The sequence below is a fragment of the Coenobita brevimanus genome, chromosome 4 (assembly GCF_032717465.1).
Source record: "Coenobita brevimanus isolate Jiangsu-jjx chromosome 4, ASM3271746v2, whole genome shotgun sequence".
Lineage (NCBI taxonomy): Eukaryota > Metazoa > Arthropoda > Malacostraca > Decapoda > Coenobitidae > Coenobita > Coenobita brevimanus.
The window spans coordinates 2,811,954-2,836,127 of NC_136957.1; positions in this window are offsets into that span (position 1 = coordinate 2,811,954).

The following is a 24,174-nucleotide window of genomic DNA, read 5'->3' on the forward strand; positions in this document are numbered from 1 at the left end:
CCAGGTTTTCGTCCTTTTGCAGTTTATTTCAAGCAGTTCAGTGGCAGTAGAAGGCAATGCAACGGTTCAGCATCCTTCCCATTGCGGTTCTTCGTGTCTAGGATCCTCTTCTTGTGTTAGTCCATTTCTACAACTCAGCATTCAAGATGGAGAGATATCTTTAGGCTTAGTTAAAGTAAAAATGATATTGTGCTATGATAGGCTTAATGGTTGTGGTTTGATTCCTTTATACAGAGGTTTGTAAGTATTTTGTTGGGGCACCTGAGAATATGTGTATATTTTTTAATTTTCTTTTTTCCCTTTATTTCCTTCCTTTTTCTTTTTTCTTTCTTTCGTTTATTTATTTATTTTTTTTTTTCTGTTAAGCGTCCGATTCTGGGCATAGCATTTAACTGGCCGTGCCCTGAGGCCCAGAAGCCCTCCTACGTGTACAATACCATACATCTTTCACCTGTTACCACTTCGACGCTAACACCCATCGTCCATATTGAATACGTGCTAGAGCTGTCTCATACAGGACCGGTGTATTGGTATTGGCGAGGGTGTTTTTACGGCATGTCGGCGTGCCTTGTGGTAGATCAGTAAAGTCTGCTTTAACGAAACTCGAATTCTTAGATTGTTCCCTTCCCCAGCTGGGATTCGAACCCGCGACCACTGAGACAGCAAACCGCCTCTCTTCAGACTCAGCCCCCCCCCCCACGCACTTTAATTAGGCATATACTTTTGTTCCTTTGTAGTGCATTGCTGTTTAGTGTCAGAATAAGACAGTGTTGCGGTATTACATTTTCACAGGATTTCTTTGTGACTGCCATTGAATTCTGGGGCCGGATACTGGAAAAGTTTTATGTTCATGTATCTCCTCGAGTTCCACGTAAGTTACGTAACTCAAACTAACAGAGTAAAGTAAGTTCATACAAGCCGTACTCAAAACATGGAGGCCGCCTTATTTGGTTGTAATCCGTTGCTGTAATTTACACAGGGTCAGTGCAACCCATACTCAAGCATAAGCGCCGCCATGTTAGCCCGTAGCTCGTGTCTGTAACATCCAGCAGGGTCGGAGGTGCTGGAATCGGTTTGTATGAAGGACGTGAGTCCCTCCTCGTTCATGCTGAGAACTCGGGCCCCGAGCCATCGATGCAAAGTGTCGCTTGGTGTGCCTCCGCCAAGCCTTGTGCACGGACTTGCCATACAGCCTCCATAACAGGGTTCATTGTAGGTTGAAGTGAAACTAAGATAAACTAGATCGACTCCATATGGTCGTGACCTTTGAACCCTTGACCTCGTTCATGCTGTATCACTGACAAAAGTTCGTCGAAATCCGTCAAGGGGTTCAGGAGATACTGCGTCCACACCCATATGCCCTTGACCTTTGACCCCTTGACCTTGTTGACTTAATCAGTTCATCATTCCTTCATACTGTATCACTGATAAAAGTTTGGTCAAAATCCGTCAAGTGGTTCAGGAGACATCGCGCTCTCAAGGATTAACTAAGTCGACTCCATATGACCTTGACCTTTGACTCTCTGACCTAGCTGATCAAGTCAGTTTGTCATCTCCTCATACTGCGTCACTGACAAGTTTGGTGGAAATCCGTCACTGGGCTCAGGACACATCTCACCCACAATAACGTTATGGATGCATGGACTATTTTACACATCCACGCACCGACTGACGTACGGACAGACCAGTCACTTAATGCTTACTCCACCACAGGAGAGAGGAGGCATACTGTAAAAGTACGGTAGCTTCCCTCTGAGGCTCCCTGTTACACGGATACATGTGTTTGTTTATGGAAGTTGGGTAGATTTAAACTCAATATAGATACAACAAACACACATTTAACATGAGGACCTTACAGTGGTTAGGAGACAGTTGCACGTACTTTTAAGTATTGTCTGTAACAATAATTATATCCACACCGGAAATATCCATTAATGTAAGGCACTGACAGGGCCTTTGTTTATGTGTGTGGGTATTACATGAGGCTTCGAGTATCTGGACCCTGGAGTTCATCTCTTACTACAGCTCTGTATATATTCGGTTTTACATCCTTTTCATAGCACTTCTTCGTGACTAGTATCGTATTCTGATGTTCGTCTTTTAGTAAACTCAGTATTTAAGTTATGGATATTAACTATACACCTACAGTATATGCTTTTTACTCTAACTTGGCTTAAAGTGACATTTCTCCATCTTGAATGCCGAGTTGTAGGCGGTGGCTCAATCCGTAGAGTGGTGGCGTGCAGTCCTACCGGACCCAGGTTCAAATCTCGGCTAGGGCAGGGAACAGTTTAAGGATTTGAATTCCATTAAAAAAAAAGAAAAAAAAACAGAGTTTTTCTGATCTACCAGAAGACCCGCCGACATGTCGTAAAAATACCCCCGCTAATACCAATGCACCAGTCCTGTATGAGACAGCCCTAGCATGTATTCAATATGGACGGTGGGTGTTAGCGCCGAAGTGGCGACATGGGGAGGTGTATGGTATGTAGGAGGACTACTGGGCCTTGAGAGCAGGCTGTGAAGCCTATTCCAAGAGTCGGACACATTAAGAAAAAAAAAAAAAAACGGCAGTAGTCACGAAGAAATGCTATGGAAAGGATGCAAAACCATCATAGTGCCTTCTGCCACTGAGCTTGACGAAATAAGCTAAAAAAAGGGCGAAAATAGGTCAGATTAAGGTGGAGGAACTACAGTGAGTGAACACAGTATACTTATCTACTAAAATTCCACAGCACTGAAGAATTACTAGTTCAGTACCTTGAGGTGGATGGTGCGATAGATAATTTCATCCATCCACCCATCATCCAATCCTAGGTTGCCCCATGAGGAGCATACAGTAGGAGCCCAAGGCTAGGCAATTTGGTCCTGACATTTAAGATGAGAGTGACCAGCCTCACTCATCCCTGAGTGACAATAAACCCCAGCCACCCCTTGGATATAAACCTACACAGGTTTAATCCGATTGGAGCGTCTTAATTACTCACTAAACCATTAGGCTCCATAATTTGGTTATATGGTTGCCACCCAGCGTAGTAAATGGCTTCCTGGTGTACAGGACACTATTTAGCTTGTCACTCAGTGTAGAGTCACCCATAGGCAGAAAGAAGAGGAAAGACTGAAGGAAAGAAAGAAAAGGGAGTGTAAAGTCACCCTTAGGCAGAAGGAAAAGGAAGAAAATTGATGGAAAGAAAGACAAAAGAGGAAGGGAGACAAGGGCAGACACCCAAAGCAGTACTACATCGAGTGAGTGGATGGTGAGCTCCCCCACCTACCAATGCTCCCCCACCTACCACAGCGTCCCCACCTACCACACAATAATTTCATTTAATAAATTTAATCTATATGAGTCCAAAATTTTTCGATTTATCTAGAGTAATAACTCGTAACTGCACTCGGAATGACAACGATGAAGCTGATGATAACAACAACAACAACAATAATAATAATAATAATGATGATCCGATTTCTGTATGTTTTTTGGTTTGTTTGTTACCTAACACAGCAAAATCGGCGCAATGTAGCGCAGTTTTTGTTAGAGCAAAGTACCGTTAAAAATGCTCCAGCTTGAAGAATAAAACAAGTTTCAGTCCAATCAGGCCACCGGTTCCCTAGTTATGACTCATTTCTGGCCTTATGAGACTGAGCAGAGGCTACCAAATGAGGCGTTTAAGCAAGTAAAAAAAAATAATAATAATCATAATAACAATAATAATATTTATAATAATAATAATAATAAAAACTAGAAAACGAATTGCCATTAGCAATTTCAGCAACTCACCACTACCGCTATCACCACCACCACCACCATCATCATCACTACCACCAGTCACCACCATCCTCATTCTCATCACTAACACGACCATCATCACTACCCTCCCCAGGGGATCGGGGGCCCCCGTGGGGGACCAGGGTCCTCAGGGTGACAAACCTGGATTTTTAAATACTGTACTAAACCATGAGTCATGTGCTTCACAGTGAGTATACGTAAAGTCATAAGAAAATGTATCGTTACCCCAGGAATGTTCGATGCTAAACGAACGTTAGCTGGGCTGTGTGGGCGACTTCGGACCATTCAGGTATATTATTAGTTAATGAATTCGGTGCCGGATAATAAAGCGTATTGTCTCTATGCACAGAGGCCAAACGATCTAATTAGTTGTTATTACCTCTAGCACAAATTGTAATATCAGTGTCTCACATAACCGACATTGGCGGGTTTGAGGGTACAAACTTTCCTGTCCCGTCATTCCACAACACTTCGTCTTTGTGTCATAGTGCATAGCTCTGAAGGGTAACGATAGTTTTTCTCAAGGTAAAGAGAAGAGTATACTGAGAGGTAAGTACAGCACCCCCAAGCCGCGCAGATTCTGTGACGTCGAAGTTAATAAGAGAGAGAGAGAGAGAGAGAGAGAGAGGGGTGGGGGTGGTGGAAGAAAACGGGAGCTTGACAGAAAACCATCTGTATGTATGGTATGCTTTTGTATTATGAATGTTCACACAGGTCGCTACTCAACACACTCACACAGTAATGGAACTTACTTGTTAAACTCGGTAGTTGAAGAGTAGGCACTGCTCCTTTCTTGAATTTCCTTTGTCCAGGAGGCACTGGTAAACCAAGCAATTCATACTTAAGGTTGCGTTCAAAGGCAGTACTCTCAAAATGACGGCTGCATACAAAACCAGATGACCGATTTTTCTTTATGTCACATAATTCAATCCATTTTTTTCTAAGTTCTTCAACTTTCGGCAGTGCATGAAAATGTATTCTCTTGTCACCTTTCACATGAATGGATTTGCATCCACGAACTATACAAATTGTTGGCATGTTCACAAAATTATCTGTATTGCCATAGCCACCCCTAAAAACAGAAAACAGAGTACCTATTCACAGGCAGGTGTGTGTGTGACTGGCGTGTGTTGAGCAGGATGAGCTGCAGTCTGTATTAACTATGACGTCATGCGCAGACCGAGACGCATTTTAGCTCTCCCCTCACCCCCCCATGAAACTACCTTTCATTCTCTTTACCTTGGTTTTTCTTATGACTGTACAGCCGCGGAAAGTTCCACGCTATACACTCTCTCACCACTTCGAAATAGTAAATGTCAGACAAATGGTAGCGAAGCAGTAGCCAACACTCATCTATCTGGTAACTATGTGGGAAGGATGGGGATGGAAGATGGAGGAGTAGGAACTATCAGAGCCATAGCGGCTTTGGGAACTATCAGCTCCCCCAGCCTTCCTCCTCCCCTAACCTCTCCTCTCCCACACAGTGGTACCAGACATTTGAGTGTCTGGCTACTGCTTCACTAGTGGTTGTCTGACGCATAAAGATCCGAACTGGCAGGCAGGTGTATAAGGCGGAACTTTCCTCCGGTGTACGTGCTAATCCACCTATGAGAGATTACTTTGGAGGGCGTATTGAAATCTATGAGAAGCAACTTTTGAACTTTGACTTTGGCTGGGACCTTGAGTTGTGGGTCAAGGTCATTCATACTTGGTAGCCATGCATTGCAGGCCAAGTTCAATAAATGTACGAAGTTTGGTGATTGTAGCTCAATTCCACTATTTTTTAAAATTGTGCACTCAGTGGCCCCACACTACTTTCCATTGACCCCTGGGCAGTCTCAGAAACTACTGGCCCAAATGGGTCCATGGTCATTTCAGACCTGCTGCCCGACCTTGGCTATGATCCACACGAGTTTGAAACCTATACCTTTAACGGTTTCTGATAATCCGTGAACAGACTATTTTTATAAGTTTTTGGCTGCAACTGGAAAACCAATACTGGGAACTGCATGATACTGGGTCATATGAAGCCACCAGCTGGGGCACTCAGATAGCCAAATATGATGGCCGTAGCTTTGAAATTGAGCGAATACGAGCAATTTACATCTTCGTAAGAAATAATAATAATAATAATAATAATAATAATAATAATAATAATAATAATAATAATAATAATAACAATAATATTAACAAGAATATAACACCACTTGTATGGTGAATTACAATAATAATAATAATAATAATAATAGTAGTAGTAGTAGTAGTAGTAGTAGTAGTGGTGGTAGTAGTAGTAGTAGTAGTGGTAGTAGTAGTAGTGGTAGTAGTAGTAGTAGTTGTAGTAGCAGTAGTATCCCCAGGCTCATAAGAAAAATAAACCTGATGGACTGCAGTCTGAAGTTGTAGTATTGCTACAGCCCGCCATCCTTTGCGTGATAGGGATTTGATTTGTGCCCTCTTTCAAGAAGGCTAGTTTATTGGACACCCTTCCTCATCCTGTGAGGGACGTAGCGTCATAAATTGCTACAGTTTTTCAAAAGGAGAACACCACCTAGTGATGTACACCTGCCATGACGTACATAAGTTACAAGATAATGTTATATACATAATATTGGATCCTGGTAGTGGGATACATACTAGCATAGCTGATACACATTGTACAGTGTGGAAACTTAAGGTTATTGCAGTTGCCAAACTTATCTCAGTACCTTACATTATTGGTGATGAAGTAAGTTCATAAATACTGTAATCTTATAATAAGCGAAATTATAAATGTAATACCCAGTTGGCTGAATAATAGTAGGCTAATAGTATATACCAGGACATGCACACGCATATACATACACATACACAAGCATACATGTATGTGTAGAAACTTATGCACACATACATGTAGACACACACATACTCATATATGTACAAATACACACATACTCATGCATGTACACGAGTCTTTCCACATAGTTACATTGGGGAGGCGAAACCTTTATGTTTTCTTAGTATTTCTTTAACAATACCATTCTCCAGAAAATAAGTAGCCTGGTCCACAATTGTACTCAAGTTAGGGTTCCTGAAGTTCACAAGATTCGGACACTCTAGAATGTAATGATGTAGTGTATGCCCACCCGCAGTACCACATACCTTACACCTTCTTCTGTGTTCATCAACTGCTGCCCCGTGCTGCCAAGGGTGGTCGTATCCTAACCTCACTCTGGCATGAACAACTTTCTGCCACCTACTTGTGCCTGCCTTTCCATATGTGTAGGATGTTCTTAGGCCAACATTGTTATAGTAGTATACTGACCTGCTTGTGTGATATTCATCCTGTCGGTTTGATATCATTATGCATTTTTGTCTGTTTTTAATTCTTGATCTAAGCTGACGAAGGGAGAGTCCAAGATCGCAGTCCGTTTGAGTCTTTTTAGAGGCCTCCTTTGCTAGTTGGTCAGCCCTTTCATTCCCTGGCACCCCAATATGTGAAGGTACCCAAACGAACTGTACAGAGATACCTCTTCTGATTATCTGACTGACATAATTCCTAATATCGTATACAAGATCTTGATAAGTTGAGCAGTTATTCTTAAGGGCTTGTAGGGCTGATAAACTGTCTGAAAAAAAAACTGCATTGCTTTCCCGTCCTAATGTGCCTTAGCCCCAGCTTGATAGCCACAAGCTCAGCTTGTGTCGAGGAGGCCCAGTCATGGGGCTTAACTTTGGTGTCGCATTCTTGACAGAACTGTCCACCTCGTACCACCGTCATGGTTTCTCCAGCTTCTCCAGTTTCTCTGTCCAGAGATCCGTCACAGTAAATTAAGTCAGTCTCATCGTTTTGTGTCAAAGAATTGCTCAGTTCTGAGAAAAGAGATCTTAGTACACATGTTGGCATGTCTGCTTTCCGATAGGGTAGGCTTAGTATTTTGCAGTCTGTGTCTGTTTCTTCCCAGGGTGGAGTAATCTCACCCAAGGAAACGTCAGTCTGGATGCAGTCCACGACATCATTGGCTATTATATCTCTGGCTGTTAGTGATGCCCAGTTATTACCTCTGATTTCTTCATGGCCTAAATGATTAATTAATTCTATCTTTGATTTTATCTCTCTCTCGTCTCTGAGTGCTTTGATTCCTATAATGGTATTAATTTCGAATACCCGATCTACTATAGAGGGCAAACCAAGTTCAAGTCTCATATTGGCAACCTTAGCAGTACGTGGGCAGCCGAGAATGATACGCAGTGCTTCATTCTGTATGGTCTCAAGCTTGGTGAGCCTATGTTTACCCATGCAGGCGAGCACCGGGGCAGCATAGTCAATGAGGGACCTTATATATCCTATGTACATTGTTCGAAGAACTGCAACAGAAGCAACAAGTCCTCCCCAGGCCATTGCTTTCAGGGCTCGTAAACTCGCAAGTAGTTAACAGTGTCTGGAGTTCTTTTTCTTTACCACGGTTTCCACCTATATGTACTCCCAGGTATTTATGTGTCCTAACATACTCCAATGGCCTCCCTTGCATTATGATACTTTCTTGTGGTGAAATACCAGAATACATGGCTTTGGTTTTCTGAATGGATATGACAAAGCCCAGATTATTACATACTCCTACTATGATGTTTAATGCATTTTGCATTTGCCTGTGTGTGCTTGCTTGAATAAGCACATCATCAGCATATACTATAGTTGTTACCCCTTTTGGCAGTTTTATCATGGCAATGACATTCATTACTATATTAAAGAGGGTTGGACTTAGTGCACCTCCTTGGGGAGTACCTAATTCCAGAGTCCTACAGGCAGATTTCCCACCCTGAAAGTAAACATATGCCTCCCTGTTGGTTAGATAATCTTTCGCCCATGCTAATAGTTTTCCCTTAACATCCATCTTGACTAGTTCATACAGGATAACATGCCTATTAGCTTTATCAAATGCCTTTTAAGGTCCAGGAATACTGAGAATTTTGCTGTGGTATTTGCTAAGTATGACATAATACAGGTTGTGGTATTCCTGCCCTTCAGAAACCCGTTGAGATTAGGATGGAATTTATCACCAATTTTGTACAGCATTCTATTAAGTACTATTCTTTCTAGCATTTTACAGATACAGGAAGTGAGTGATATAGGTCTATAAGTGTTCTGCTCACCAGGTTTTGGGATGGGCACAATAATGGCTTTTTTCCACTGTTGAGCTAGACGGCCAGTTCGGTAGCTCAGGTTAAAAAGCTTGAGCAGTAAGTTGCCTCTAACTTTAGTAAGTGCATTTAGAATATCATATGTTATGCCATCCTCCCCGGGGGCAGTTGACTTCCCTTTCTTTATAGCGTTAAGAATTTCCCATTCAGTAATATCCACACAGGTATCATCCTGAAGGGATATGGCAGACAATATAGCGGATTCTCGTACATTATGCTCTTTATTAAGGTTGTCCTTGATGTGGTTCGGTAAACTATTATAACTTGCAGCTGTGGACCATTCATCCATTAGTTCCTCAGCTTTAGTTTGAGGGAGATGAGGGACGTTTGTATAACCAGGCAACTCCACCGCTTGGTTATATTGGCGCCATCACGTGAAGGCATCCGTCTCTAGCATTTGCTCGGCTTTTTTTTTTCTGCAGTACTGGCCCCTTCCCTTTCCTTTCCAGAGCCAGAATACGAGTGATAGCACACAACAGCAACAGCAGTGTGAGGAGGAGGCAGGGAAAGGCATGGATGGAGGACAGCTGGTGCTAAACGTCACGTCAAACTCTCCTGTCTTTACGTGAGTCTCGTGTTTATTTCAGATCTGTAATTCTGGAAGGCATGTAGAATGAGAGATTTACTGTACTGCCCTCACGCTGACTTGGCCCAAAATTGCTATCTCTTCCGTCTTGAATGCTGAGTTGTAAAAAAAAAAAAAGATTAGTACGAAATAATGATGCTAGTCACGATGAAGTGTTATGGAACGTTGTAGCGCTGTAGTAATGCCCTTTTCCATAACTGATCTATGTGAAATAAGCTGCAAAAGGACGAAAATCTTGGCCAAGTTAAGGTGAAACGAATTTAGGAGAATATGTAAGTGGAAAGTGGAGAGAGAGAGAGAGAGAGAGAGAGAGAGAGAGAGAGAGAGAGAGAGAATGGAGAATGTGGGATTTACTAGGATATGAGAGAGAGAGAGAGAGAGAGAGAGAGAGAGAGAGAGAGAGAGAGAGAGAGAGAGAGACTGAATGGAGAATGCGAAATTTACTAGTATATGAGAGAGAGAGAGAGAGAGAGAGAGAGAGAGAGAGAGAGAGAGAGAGAGAGAGAGGCGGAGGGATGGAGTGTAAAGGTGTATACGAGTGAGAGAGAGAGAGAGAGAGAGAGAGAGAGAGAGGCGGAATGTAAAGGTTTATACGAGTGAGAGGGAGAGAAAGACCGAGGATGAGGTGCAGGGAAGCAGTGGTGACGTATATGATAAAGGTGTGGGGTGGAGAGGGGACAGCCTGATGGTGTACCGTAGGCGAAACACAAGCTGAGGGTAAGCTCCCTATTGTAGGCGGCAGAGAAGGAGTCGTAACAGCTCTTGCCTAGCGATTTAGTCTTTACATTACACCTTAACATTATCTTGCATGTTAATTATACCTCACTAATATCGCCATAATCTGCAGCGGTATTACGGAAGTGGATAATGGGGTGTATTGTACGGAATAGATTGCAAAGGAAGCCAGGATGCGAGAAAGGACGTACTAAGGTGAACAGGTAAATTTTAGTGCTTATCACCTACACGAGACTCATTAAGGTAACTAATCATTTTCCGCTGAGACTCACCCTTCCCCTAGAGGACGATACTCTAAGACCAAATTTCCATCCAAGAGTCTAGTTGTACTGCTGGGTGAACGGGGATAAGAGGAAACTAACTTTGTCTAACTGCCTGACCGGCCGGGAATCGAACTTGAGGTCTTATTGTTGCGAGCTGGATTCGCTGCCACAGCACCACCGGAAGGGATGCAGGTAGGAGGAGGGATGGGGTGAGGGAGGGAGTAGTGATGGGGTGAGGGAGGGAGTAGTGATGGGGTGAGGGAGGGAGTAGTGATGGGGTGAGGGAGGGAGAATGGGTGGGGTGAGGGAGGCAGAGGGGTAGATGGGTTGAGGGAGGGAGGAGGGACGGGGTGAGGGAGGTAGAGGAAGGGATGGGGTGAGGGAGGCAGAGGGGTAGATGGGTTGAGGGGGAGTGGAGGGATGGGGTGAGGGAGGTAGAGGAAGGGATGGGGTGAGGGAGGAAGGGATGGGGTGAGGGAGGTAGAGGAAGGGATGGGGTGAGGGAGGCAGAGGGGGAGATTCTTGAGGGAGGGAGGAGGGATGGGGTGAGAGAGGGATGGGGTGAGAGAGGGACAAGGGACGTTGGTTGGGCGGAGGGATGGGGCAAGGGAGGCAGGGGGGGAGATGCTCAAGGGAAGGTGGAGTGATGGGGTGAGGGAGGTAGGGGGAGAGCTGAACTGGATTGTTTAATGCAAATTTATTACCGGAGATTGGTTTATGTGGTGAGTGTTGATATCTACATATGCATATGCGTGTGTGAGTATGCTCTCTCTCTCTCTCTCTCTCTCTCTCTCTCTCTCTCTCTCTCTCTCTCTCTCTCATCAGCAGTTGCAAATCCACTGCCGAACAAATGCCGCCCCCTTCCTTCCCCATGAATTTCTTTACTGCGCCAACCTCTGCCACGCTTTGCCTGCAAACTTCTCTATCTCATCTCTCCATCACTTCTGTGGTCTTTTCTGCTTCTCTTTCAATCTCTTATGGGCAAGTCAGCCAGCCTCTTGCTCCATCGGTTATCCCTTATTCTTGCTACACGTCCTGCTCAATTCCATTTCTGTTCTTTTATAACTTCTATATCTTTGAGTTTAGTCTGCTGTCTCACTCAAGTTGATCTTTTCCGGTCTCTAATATTCCCAATATTGACTTTTCCATTGCTCTATGAGAATGGATTAGTTGATTTTCCGTCGATTATGTCAATTTCCAGGTCTCACAACCGTACGTCATGGCTGGAATTATACCTTTGTTATATACTTTTCGTCTCATACATTCTGGCAAGCTACTTTTCATGATTCTCTCTCTCTCTCTCTCTCTCTCTCTCTACGTGTGTGTGTGTGTGTGTGTGTGTGTGTGTGTGTGTGTGTGTGTGTGTGTAAGTACTGTATGTACATTTAGATGTGCGAGGGAAGATGCTGCCACCCAAATTTAGCCTCCATTTCTCCCCGTTGTCTTAGCGTGGGGGGCCTACACCCAGGGCAGGAGTTCAGCCTACAGGTGATGGTGAAGGGTACGAGCAAGATGTCCCCACCTGTCTGCCTCAGTGCTTTTACGCTTAGGGACAACGCTCAGACGCTCATCGGTAAGTACAAAGTCGTTGGTAAGTACGCAGTCGTTGGTATGTACACAGTCGTCGGTAAGTACATAGTTATTGACAAGTACACAGTCGTTGGTAAATGGCGCACGTGGAAAAGCGAAAATCCTTACTAGTACGTTTGCCTGAAATTCTACCTTATAAGTAGAATCAGAACGTTCCTGTACTAGAATTACATTCTCCCGAAATTGCTGCATTTAAGATGCAGACTAGATACGTAAAGTTCATCTCAGACAATTTGCCAGCCAACAAAGCATCAGGTCCTGATGGAATTCACACAGTCGTTTTGAAAGAAGTGTTCCTCAGAATTTGCTCCCGTTCTAGCTGAATTATTCAGACTATGCATACGTACTTTTTCATTCCCTAATTCTTGGAATGAAGCCAATATCCACCCAATTCCACGAAGAGGAAGTTCTTCTGATCCCTCTGATTACAATAGCTGTCACATGTTCTCTTGATAAAGTATTTGAGATTGTAATTAAGTACACTGTTAAACTCTTGAATCCAGCAACTTGTTTAGTGACAGGCAGTATAGTTTTCACCACGAAAGATCCGCTGTTGATATACTCAGTCTCTTGACTCATACCATCCATCAGTCAATTCACCAGCATGGGCAAACCCATTCAGTAGCCCTTGACATTTCTATAGCTTCTGACAGAGTGCGTTACCGATCCCTGCTATCCAAACTCCCTTGCTACAGCCTGTCATCTTTTGTTCCACTGATATCCTCATATCTCAGCAACAGAAAGATAAAAGCATATGATGTATATTCCAATATCCACCCGGTTAATGCAAGGGTGCCACTCGGATCAGTCCTGGCTCCAACCCTATTTCTAATTCAGATTAATGATCTCATGTCTCTTACCCATAATCCCATTCACTTATATGCAGGTGACTCAACGCTTCACAGTTCCATTTCACATAAACACCCATTCACAAAGTTTGATACATCTAACTCCCAAGTCAGTACAGCAGTCTCCATAAATCAAGACTCATCTAAGATCACTGAATGGGGACAAAATGGCATTATCTTCTTCAGTGCTAGGAATACCAAATGTACAGTACACAGTTTTCTAAGGGATAGATATTGCCTGATTACTTTATTACCTTCAGTGCAACCAATTTTACTGTCGCTAAAAGCATTGAAATTCTCGGCGTTTCACTTAACAATACCCTCAGTCTGACCTCTTGTATTAGATCACTAGCCAAAATCGCTTCATAGAAACTTGGATTATTGTATAGAATCCATAACTTCTTCACTGACGAGCAGCAAGCAATAGTTTAAAAGAGCCATCTGCACTTTCTGCTCGAATATTGCGCACCCTTGTGGAGTGGATGTGGAGAGGTTGCACTAAAACAACTGGACAAAATTCAGAACAAAGCTGTTGGAATTATTAATAACCCAGCAATTATAAATGAACTACCTCCCCTACAAGTAAGAAGGAATGTTGCCTCCCTTGCATTATTTTACAGATACTTTTATGGCAAATGCTCAGACGAAGTTGCATCCACTGTGTCACCTCTCCATGCCTTTTCTTGTGCTACATGGACATCTTGTAGCGCTCATGACTGGACTGTCACTCTTCCACACTGCAGAATTGCCTGTCAGAATTCTTTCATTCCCCGAATTGCTTCTCTTTGGAACTCGCTTCCCCAGAATAGTTTCGTCCTTAGCTAGAACCTACAGCAGTTCAAATCTTACTGTAGCAGATTTGTATGAATGAAGGACACCTGTAATATGGTGTAGGGAATATTGTGTGTGTGTGTGTTTTTTTAATTTGGTTTTCCTTTTTCTGTGTACCTTATATTAAAAAAAAAAAAAAAGACAGTCGTCGGTAAGTACACAGTTGTTGGGAAGTACACAATCGTCTGTAGGTACACAGTCGTGAATCGTCAGTAAGTACACTGTTGTCGGTAAGTATACGGTCGTCGGTAAGTACAGTCGTCGGTAAATACGCAATCTTTGGAACTCGCTTCTCCTTAGTTGTTTCCCTCCAAACTTCAACCTACAGCTGTTCAAGTCTAACTGTTACAGATATTTTATGAACAGAGGACACCAGTAATCTGCTGTAGGGATTTTTTTTTTTATTCATTTGTTTTTCCTTCCTCTGTTATGTTATTTAAAAAAAAGTACACAGTCGTCGGTAAGTACACAGTTGTTGGTACTTACGCCATCGACGGTAAGTACACAATTGTTGGTAAGTACGCTCTTAAGCCATAGACACGATTCCATATCATTTTTATTCGAACTTGTCCTAAAAATACCATCTCTCCATCAAGAATGCCGAGTTGTAACGATAGAATGCGTTATTAGTCACGAGGCAGTACTATGGAAAGGATGTGAACCACAGTATAGTGTCACTGTGCCACTAAGCTACGTGAAATAAGCTGCAGAAGGACAAATGTTTGGTTCAAATTCAGGTAAAGAGTAACTCAAAGTCATACCCTTAGCCGTGGAAAATTCGTAATCATGTTTTTACCCTTAACGAGCACCTGTTGATTAGTGTTAGGAACGCAGTACACACCTTTATCGTTATCCAGTTCCACTTTGCCTCATATGTTTCTGTCTCGTGTGAGTCGAAGTAGAAATAGCAAACGGCATCTTGGACTGTTTTATTCCTGAGTAGAACAATGCGTGGTTTCCCATTTGATGTCACCCCTACAGTAACTTTTATGCCCCTACTGCAGGAGACAGCTAGCTAGAGAGAGAGAGAGAGAGAGAGAGAGAGAGAGAGAGAGAGACTGCACCTGCAAATGTGCTAACTTTGCGAGCTACACTCTTGGGAAAAACATTATTAGCGAATTTGATCACGTAGGCTTCCAGCATACATTTAGTCATGTACAGTATACACCTAATGTAATAAATATATACATACATACAGAGATAATACATGTCACATATATAAATAGGAACATAGCGGCATGGGGTTAAGCTACTCAGTCCCGACATTTAAGGCAATGGTGACCAGCCCAACTATCCCCTTGTGGTATTACACGAGCAATAAACCCCAACCACCCCTCAGATGGAACCCACACAAGCTCCAAATGGTTGGAGCTCTTGAATCCACTAAACTAATAATAACAACATGTAATACTCATATGCATAAACCAAGAAGAAATCTCATCATAGATACATGCTTCTAGGAGTGCCAGCTGGAGGAGTTGACACACACAGTAGCAGTAGCAGCAGCAGCAGCAGCAGAAGCAACGGCGTAAATGGAACAGACGGGCAACTGATGGCAGGGGGTGAGGGTAGGGAGGGTCTGGTGCTGCCTATGATGGTTATGACAGGGGCGCTACTCGTCATCGTCATCTTGGCTATCGTCATCATCGTTACGCTCCGGAGACGAGGACAAAGCAGGAGACGGATGCAGCAGGTTAGTGGGTAGGTAGGTACGTTGTTGGGTAAGTGACAGAAAAGGGTAGGAAATGGCAAAATAGCGAGTATGAAGACAGACATGTAGTAGTAGTAGTAGTAGTAGTAAGGTAGTAGTAGTAGTAGTAGTAGTAATTGTTATTATTGCTGTTGAGTTCTGGGCACATTTTGAATCCTGAACCCGGTGGATTTCATGCTAAAGTAACCCTTTCCCTGCTGTCCACCATGCTACCTCCGGGGGATAGAGAGGGAGTTGAAGGACGTTAATAAAGCCACACAGCTCCACTTCCCTGATGTCACGGTGCCACCACGTGAAGGCGCTCCATTCCAGGCAGAGGTTGAAAATAATAAAGTGCGTGGGTGGGATGATGATGGTACAGGGGACAAAGTGGTAGCAGGGAGGTGGCACAGAGATCAGGGAGGTGGCACAGAGGGCAGGGTGGTTGCATCCCCGCTGCTCTGGATGCATCTTGGTATGGAATTCACGCCAACAGTGGACGATTTTTCTCAAGCGAAAGCAATCCCATTAGTCGTGTGGCTAAATATCTCATTCTGATGTCGTACTGTATTTCCTGTTTAATTCTTGCTAGTTTAATTCTTGCTATATCCAAGTGTTTGTATTTAGGTCAGTAAGGTCAAGGGGTCAAATGTCAAGGTCATACGGGTGTGAGCGCGATATCCCCTGAACCCCTTGACGGATTTTGACCAATCTTTTGTCAGTAATGTAGTATGATGGGACGATGAACTTGGTAGGTTAGCAAGATTAAGGGGTCAGAGGTCAAGGTCATATGGTTTCGACTTAGTTTATCTTCAGTCTCATTTCAACCCACAATGAACCCTGACATGGAGGCTGTATGGCGAGTCCGTGGGCAAGGCTTGGCGGAGGCATACCGAGCAACCCTTTGCGTCCACCGCTGGGAACCTGAGATCTCGAGGTTTCATTTACTCCTGAAACTTATGACCTTAAGACTAGAAGTTGATGTAAATAAGGCTGAGTAGTTACCATCCGTAAATATGAATTTCTACGTCATTGATCTAAAATATGATACCTCTCTCTCTCTCTCTGTCTATCTCTATCTATTCATTTGCGAGCAAGCCAAGCAGCCAGTGGGTTTAGTTGTGTTGGATTAGATTAGACGAGATTAAAGCGAAGCCTGTTAGTTCTTCTGCTTAAATTTGTGTTGTCTTGCAGGTTGGAATAAGGGAGATGATTAGATTTAGAAATTGTCCTATTACCTCCCTAATACTTCTTATTTAAAATTTCTGATGTGTTGGAGGTTAAACTAAACGAGATGATTCGGTTATGAAGTGCCCTGTCAAACACCCTAAAGCCTCAGTTTAAGCTTGTGGAATTACGGCAGGTTAAGCTTCTGTTAACCCCATAAAACATGCATCAAGGTTTAATCTCTAACCCTATAAAACATGGAGCTAGGTTTAATTTAACGAGGAACCGGCTGGATGAATCTGAGTACCTTTAACGTCCTAGAACCCCCAATTTAAGCTTGTGGTCTTCCAGTTTAACGAGATAGTGATATTATTCATCGATTAAATTGGATTCTGTTACGTCCACCAATACCTAATATTTAAGTTTGCAGTGTATTGCAGATTAAACTATAAGAGATGATTAGATTTAAATGAATCCTCTTTAAATCCACTTAAATGCCATCTCTAACCTTGTGGTGTGTTGCAGGTTAAACAGAGTAAGGAGATGATCGAGATGAGGTGTCTTAAATCCCGTATACCTTCCTGTTTAAGCTTGTGTTATTAATGCAGCTTAGAATGAATGAGATGATGATTAGACTGAGTCCTCTTAAATCCCTTCAGCCAGCCTATTTAAGCCTGTGTTGTACTGCAGGTTAAACTGAACGAGGAGATGACCTGTATCCAGACACGTTCAACGTCAGACCACATCCCGGATTCCCCAGGTAGCTCAAATCTCCTTTGTGTACCATTTTTTCATTTTTTTCTTATCCAGGAAAGTCTAGGTTAGGATAAGTTCGTTTTCTTGGTATCAGGTTGAGGTTAGTTTGTTAATCAGTTAGGTTAGAATGGATTAGGTTACGTTAGAGTAAAAAAAAAAAAAAAGGAAAATGGAAGGGTGATCATCCAGGGAAAATCAAACTTAGCAGGTGGTGAAGGAAAGGCTCACAAACGCAAATCTGGCCACAGGTAAAGGGGTGTCACGATTCAGGTCAGGTAAATGCTAGGATTATATATTAACGATAATTAGTATGTTCGTGACTCCAGTGTTCTTATAGAAAAGACCCTCCGATTTCATGCACATCGTTAATTGGGTACTGAAAGAACACATGTGAAGAATAGATTTATTACAATTAAGAGCATTACCCATATTAATATCTTAACCTAAATATCACTTAAGCCCTATAATCCTTAACCTAAACCTTAATACTAAAAATCAGTAACAAAAGAACAGATCTGCACATGACAAGGTACGCAATACCTCTGGACTTCAAGGTGCATGTCCGCAGGTGTTTCAATACACCTGCATTACACTGGGTATGGGTGAGGTGGATAGAGGCACGAGTGAAACGAGTGGCTGGAGCACTGATTAAGGCGAGGTATGGTAATGTGAGTGGCTAGACAGCAGACAACACAACACCACTTCCCACACGTACAGCTTAGGTGAAGTAATGGAAGTGGGCTCCATACTAAGCTCCGCAATGGAGAGGGAACAGCTGCCTACCACTCACTGCCAGTGCCGGTCCTCCACTGTCCGTGTTCTCCACTCCAGTCCAGTCATCGCCACCCTTCAACTCCCGCCTCATCCAGTCCCGAAGCATCGAAACATTGAGTTAAAATAACATGTATTAGAGGCAGCATAGAACATACAAACATTGACATGACAAGGGGAATGAATGAAATTGTCGATTAAAACATTACCTGACCTTTTTTCGTCTTTTCCTTTTCATACAGTGCACAAAGCCCTTGAAAATAATATCTGTAGTCGGCTTACTTTCATCTAATGGAACTGGACTATTCTCACGACTTGTGTACTAAGCCGTGGTTGTGTGAAATTCGGTAAACATTAATTCTGAGGTAGGAACGAGTCTCTTTGGTCACTAGTCAAAGCAATCCTCGAATATGGCCACATCAGGCCATGACTGAGCTGAAAATGCCTGCTGGTTTTTGTCACATGATGATAATCCTACTATTGTTATTTTCATGAGTGTATACGCCTGCTCTTTTCCTTTTCAGATAGTGGACGATTTCACTGAAAATAATATAGACTTATTACCGTCGCCGTCCCGGAGGGGCTCGGGGACGGGTATTATTTTCACTCGGTTTGTCTGTTTGTTTTTTGCTCGTCTGTCTGTAAACAACTTTACGCGAAAACTGCTAGTGTGATTTTGACTAAAATTACAGGGATGATGGGCTATGACCTTCTGATCACCTGATTAAAATCTGGAGCCAAATTGGGCCAAGGCCTAGGCTGTAGGCCCCAAAAATTAAGAAAAAAAGTTTTTTTTTCTCCATTACTCCTTTCAAATCAGCCATATCGACATGAAACCAAAACCTAAAAGTACATCTTTCAAATGTGCATTCTACTGTATACCGTAACATGCATCACTACATCAGTGGGGTCATCCCCCCCTAGATAGCGGTAGGCGGGGTCAAAGTCAGGTGGGTCGGGCCTAAAAATTCAAGTGGGCGTAAAATAGTCATTTTTCACTCGATTTACTCCAAATTTGATATGTGGCATGCTTGACTAGATATACTGTTGTGTTTATACTTCAATAAAATGACTGCCGGGGGCGGGTTTGCTGTGTTTTGACACCACTTATTGTTTTCATGTTTTTATGCATATGACTCTGGGTATAGTCATTAACAGTCCACTCCCTGAGGCCAAGAGGTTCTCGTATGTATCACACACCTCTGCATGTCACCATTTTGGCGATAAGACTCACTGTCCATACTGAATACATGCAAGGGCTGTCTTATACAGGATCGGCGTAATGAATGCGTATGCCTGCTCTTTTTATTAGTATACCACGGAGAAAATATTTAAAATAAGACGTATAAAGCACACAATCGGTTCAGAAATATTTGCCTCACGAAAACAACGCTTATTCTGAAACAATCGATCACTTGCTTGAAGGAGCTTTTAGACTGGGTATGCATAGTTATTTTCGGCCGTATTCCTAAGCCATGAGGAGAGAGAGATTGGGAGACTAACTGTGAGAGTATGTGAGAGAGGTGGAGGGGGAGAAGTGGAGGGGAGACCAGGGATGAGACAAATGAATGGTGTAGAGAGATACATGAGAAAGGGGGTGTGAGTAGAAGGGCATTACCATCTCGCTTCTGAATGAAGTTTACACCAAAATTCCTTGTGCATCACTCACCCTACCCTGGGGAAAAAAAAAGTCCCCCACACTTGTACCCGTGCGTGAAACACTGGGTAGGAGCGGGTCATTTCTCCAGTGCTTCTCGGCCCTACAGATCAGTTGCCCCTCACGATCCATAAATGATGTGAACGTGTGGAGTACAGCTGTCCACGTATCAGTGTATGCAAGCCGGCCGTTACAATACATACATACATACATACAAGAAGCCATACTGCTACATCTCACGTTCACTTTAACTTTGTATATTACTACCAGAAATGAAGGAAAGAACGTCTGTTTACTTCGCTGCTGCTGTTGTTGTCCCAGGATCACCTAAACGTGTGTCAGATGGCCTGCCGTTTGAGGTGGCCCTTCTCCCGTAGTTCATTATCCTCCTTTCGGGGGATAGTGAGGAGGCTGAGAGATGCCTGTTTAATCGCGTACCTCCGTTGTTAGGCTACATCATACTCCTTTCGGGGGATAGGGAGGGAGCTGAGGGACACTTGTATAACGGGGCAGCTCTGTTGATCGGCTGTATCATGCCACCGAGTAAATGGGTCACTATCCACAACCCAAATGTAACCTAGTGTAACCTACTGTAACCTAGTGTAACCTACTGTAACCTAGTATAACCTACTGTGACCTAGTGTAACCTAACGTAACCTAGTGTAACCTAACGTAACCTAGTGTAACCTACTGTAACCTAGTGTAACCTACTGTAACCTAGTGTAACCTGATGTAACCTAGTGTAACCTAATGTAACCTAGTGTAACCTAATGTAACCTAGTGTAACCTAATGTAACCTAGTGTAACCTAGTGTGAAGCTTAAACACATCTAACTCTCAGACCTATATTGTAAATGACCGCTTGCGAGTTTTGGACCACAAGGAAGCTGAAAATGTCGAGATGGGTAAATGTCATAATATTAGGCGTTTAAAACCGAGAAAATATCGTGTGAAAATAGTTTTGACGTTTTACAATGATCTTGCTGAACAATGTTATGCTTCGAATTAACTGGAAGTATGAAAAGTACAATATCAAAGACCGTCCATCTTTTCAGAGTTTGAGAAATTGCTTATTCTTTTCCTTATTTACGACTAACCTGAAGCATGACATTGTTCAGCAAGTTCTTGATATTATGCTGAAGTTATTTTCACACGATACTTATCTGCTTTAAAAGCTGTTCATTCCAAAACTCGCAGATGGCCCACTTCGTGAAATGTAATTGGTTCTATTCCTTCGCTGCTTAACGCTATCCTGAACGTGGCGTGCTGACAAACTCCTTCAGTCCGATGGCATACTCTCATCTTCTTCTTTCTTATTTTTCACGATTTTCTTCCACTTGAGAAGGTCCTGTAGTGCTAAAGGGGTTAATGAAGGCTGTATCTAACCCTTCCAACTCGAAAAGTCTCCTAAAATGACAAAAACTAGAGAGAGCAAGAATTAAAAAAAAAAAAAAAATCCATCATATATGCTCAAAGTTATTTTGTAAGTGAACGTCAGAAATAAGGTGCTTCAATATATAATGCTCATTCGAGGCTGTGAGAGAATAAGTGGCTAGGGAGATCTCGTAACAATTCTTCCTTAGTGATTTATCCTGCACATTATCGCTTAGTAGTTTCTTGTATGTTAGTGATGCAAACTTTACATTCATACGGTATTAGTAACACATAATGGATTGTTAAACTGTAATTTGGTGTCGTCCTCTATACGGCACTGGATATTTCGTAACAACTCTTTCCCTGCGGCTTATTCTGTCATTTACACTTCATTATCACCTCGAGTATATCGATGTCAACCATGTTAGTTTTAAAATGATATAAACAGCATGCAAGAAAAGGTTAAAAGGCAAGTGAAATAAACAGCTAAGGACGAGGTGTTGCGAAGCCTTCCATATCTCTCAAAATTTAGCCCAACGACCCAATAATATATTTTTTATAATATTATGTTATACACCCACCAGCAAATCTATTACGCCCACCAGCAAATCTATTACGCCCACCAGCAAATCTATTACGCCCACCAGCAAATCTATTAAACCTTTACTCAGTTGAAGGTGGGTAAGGCTGAGGTAGAGACTAGTTAAAATAATTGACTTTTGTTCAAAGACTTTATCAAAGCTAATCTCGACCGACCAGCATATTAAAACGGCCCCGCTAATAACTATGCACCAGTTCTGAATGAAAGCCGTAGCGTGTATTCATTATGGACGGTGGGTATTGGTGCCGAAGTGGTGACATGAGAAGGCGGACTGCTGGGTGAAAGGGAACTGGTCGATGATCCCATGTCCAAAATCACACACACACACACACACACACACACACACACACACACACACACACACACACACACACACACACACACACACACACTCACTCACGCACGCACACACACACACACACACACACACACACACACACACACACACACACACACACACACACACACACACACAAATCTTCAAAGACCGACAAAATAACCTGTGGCGGAATCATTTGAGGCTTAGAGTAATGAGAGGGATGGTGCTGCGTGTCCCTAGTGTTTGCATTAGGGGTAGAACAGCTGGAGGTGTTGGTACTGCAGGAGTAAACGTTTCTGTGTTGCAGGTATGTTAGAAAGAAGTGTTTTTGTTCACCCAGGATACAGCAGAACACAATGAACAATGGCATCACACAGGTTGTCTTGTTGAACCTCCAGTATAGATGTTGCAAGTGTTGTTCGTTGTGTGGCAAGTGTTGTTGTTTGCATTGCAGGTTGTGGTTCATCCCAGATACAACACGAACACAAAGAACAACGACGTCGCTGTACTTCGCCTTGCTTTTAGTGCTATGCCCATTTTACTTTACTTGGTTAAAATTGCCGTCTTTCCAGCTTAAGTTGTAACAATAGATTAACACCAGATTATAGTGTTAGTCATATTAAAGTGTTATGGAAGGGATGTAACGCCATAGCACTGTATTTTTCTACCACTGATCTACGTGAAATAAGCTGCAGAGGGACGAAAATCTGGGCCAAGTTAAGGTGAAAAGATTAAATTGTTACAGGTGTGGCAAAGGTAAACATGGATGTTGTGGAAATAAACATATGGCTTTTACAGGTTGTGGGTCGCCCGGGGTACAACAATAACACAAGGAACAATGACATGAACGACAAGAATAAAATGAGGAACGACATAGCCTTGCCCAACCTTGCTGAGTCTCCAGTGTTCTAGGGGGAACACCAAGGTGGCGCTTGTCTGCCTCCCGCGGCCACCACAGCTTTACGCCAACGAGCTGGCCACCGTCGCCTTAACAAGCTGAAGTCAGGTCAGAGCAGGTGAGGGCAGGATCACTCGTTGGGTTACTTTCAAATTAGGGTCAGGTCAGGGTCAGGCCAGGTCAGGATCACTCACTGGATTACTTTCATGTCAGGTGAGGTTAGGTCAAGTCAATGTTTATTACTATGGAATGTGGATAGAATAAAGGACGAAAATAAGGTTAAAAGATCTACCAGTGTCAATGTGGAGGGATTACGTCCTGCAAAATGACTCGTAAAGCCCTGTAAATCATCGTTTGGGACGGGAAATCAGGTAGCAAATGCCAGTTTTGTTCATCTATTTTTCTTCATCAGTCATACCTCTAAAATTATAAGTCGCACAGGAACGTGTTACACGCCAAAACGCTTCTTAACACGATATGTTTCTTCTTTAATTCTTAGACCAGCATTCTAGCTATAGTACTCTAGTTACAGCCGCATAACATCGTCAGTAATCAGACCATCTTCTCAGAATGTGTAAAACTCCACGGACTCATGTTGGCCCATTCAGTGTAAGCATTTTTACTTTGTATCTGTAATGACTGCAGTGGTTTATACAGTTAAGTTTAGTAGTAGAGCTATTATAGTGTGTAGCTGGTAAACTGACTCCATAAAAAGATCTAACTATACAATAAAAATTTTACCCTAAATAGACTGTAACAATATAGGTAAGGAACAAGTGCAGAAACAGGTGCTGAAAGAAGCAAAGAAACCATACAGTAAACATTTAACTCTAAAAGGACTGTTACGATGTAGGGATGGAAAAACTGCAGGAACAGGCAATGAATAAAATAAGCACAGAAACAAATGAGCGTTTGGGACGGGAGGAGATTCAGAGTTCTATGCACACGACGACATTCCACACTGTACTCATAAAACGTTTTTAGCTGGTGGAATTTAGTGGTGGATATAGAAGTCAATCTCCTCCTCTAGTTTATGTGTGTGTGTGTGTGTGTGTGTGTGTGTGTGTGTGTGTGTGTGTGTGTGTGTGTGTGTGTGTGTGTGTGTGTGTGTGTGTGTGTGT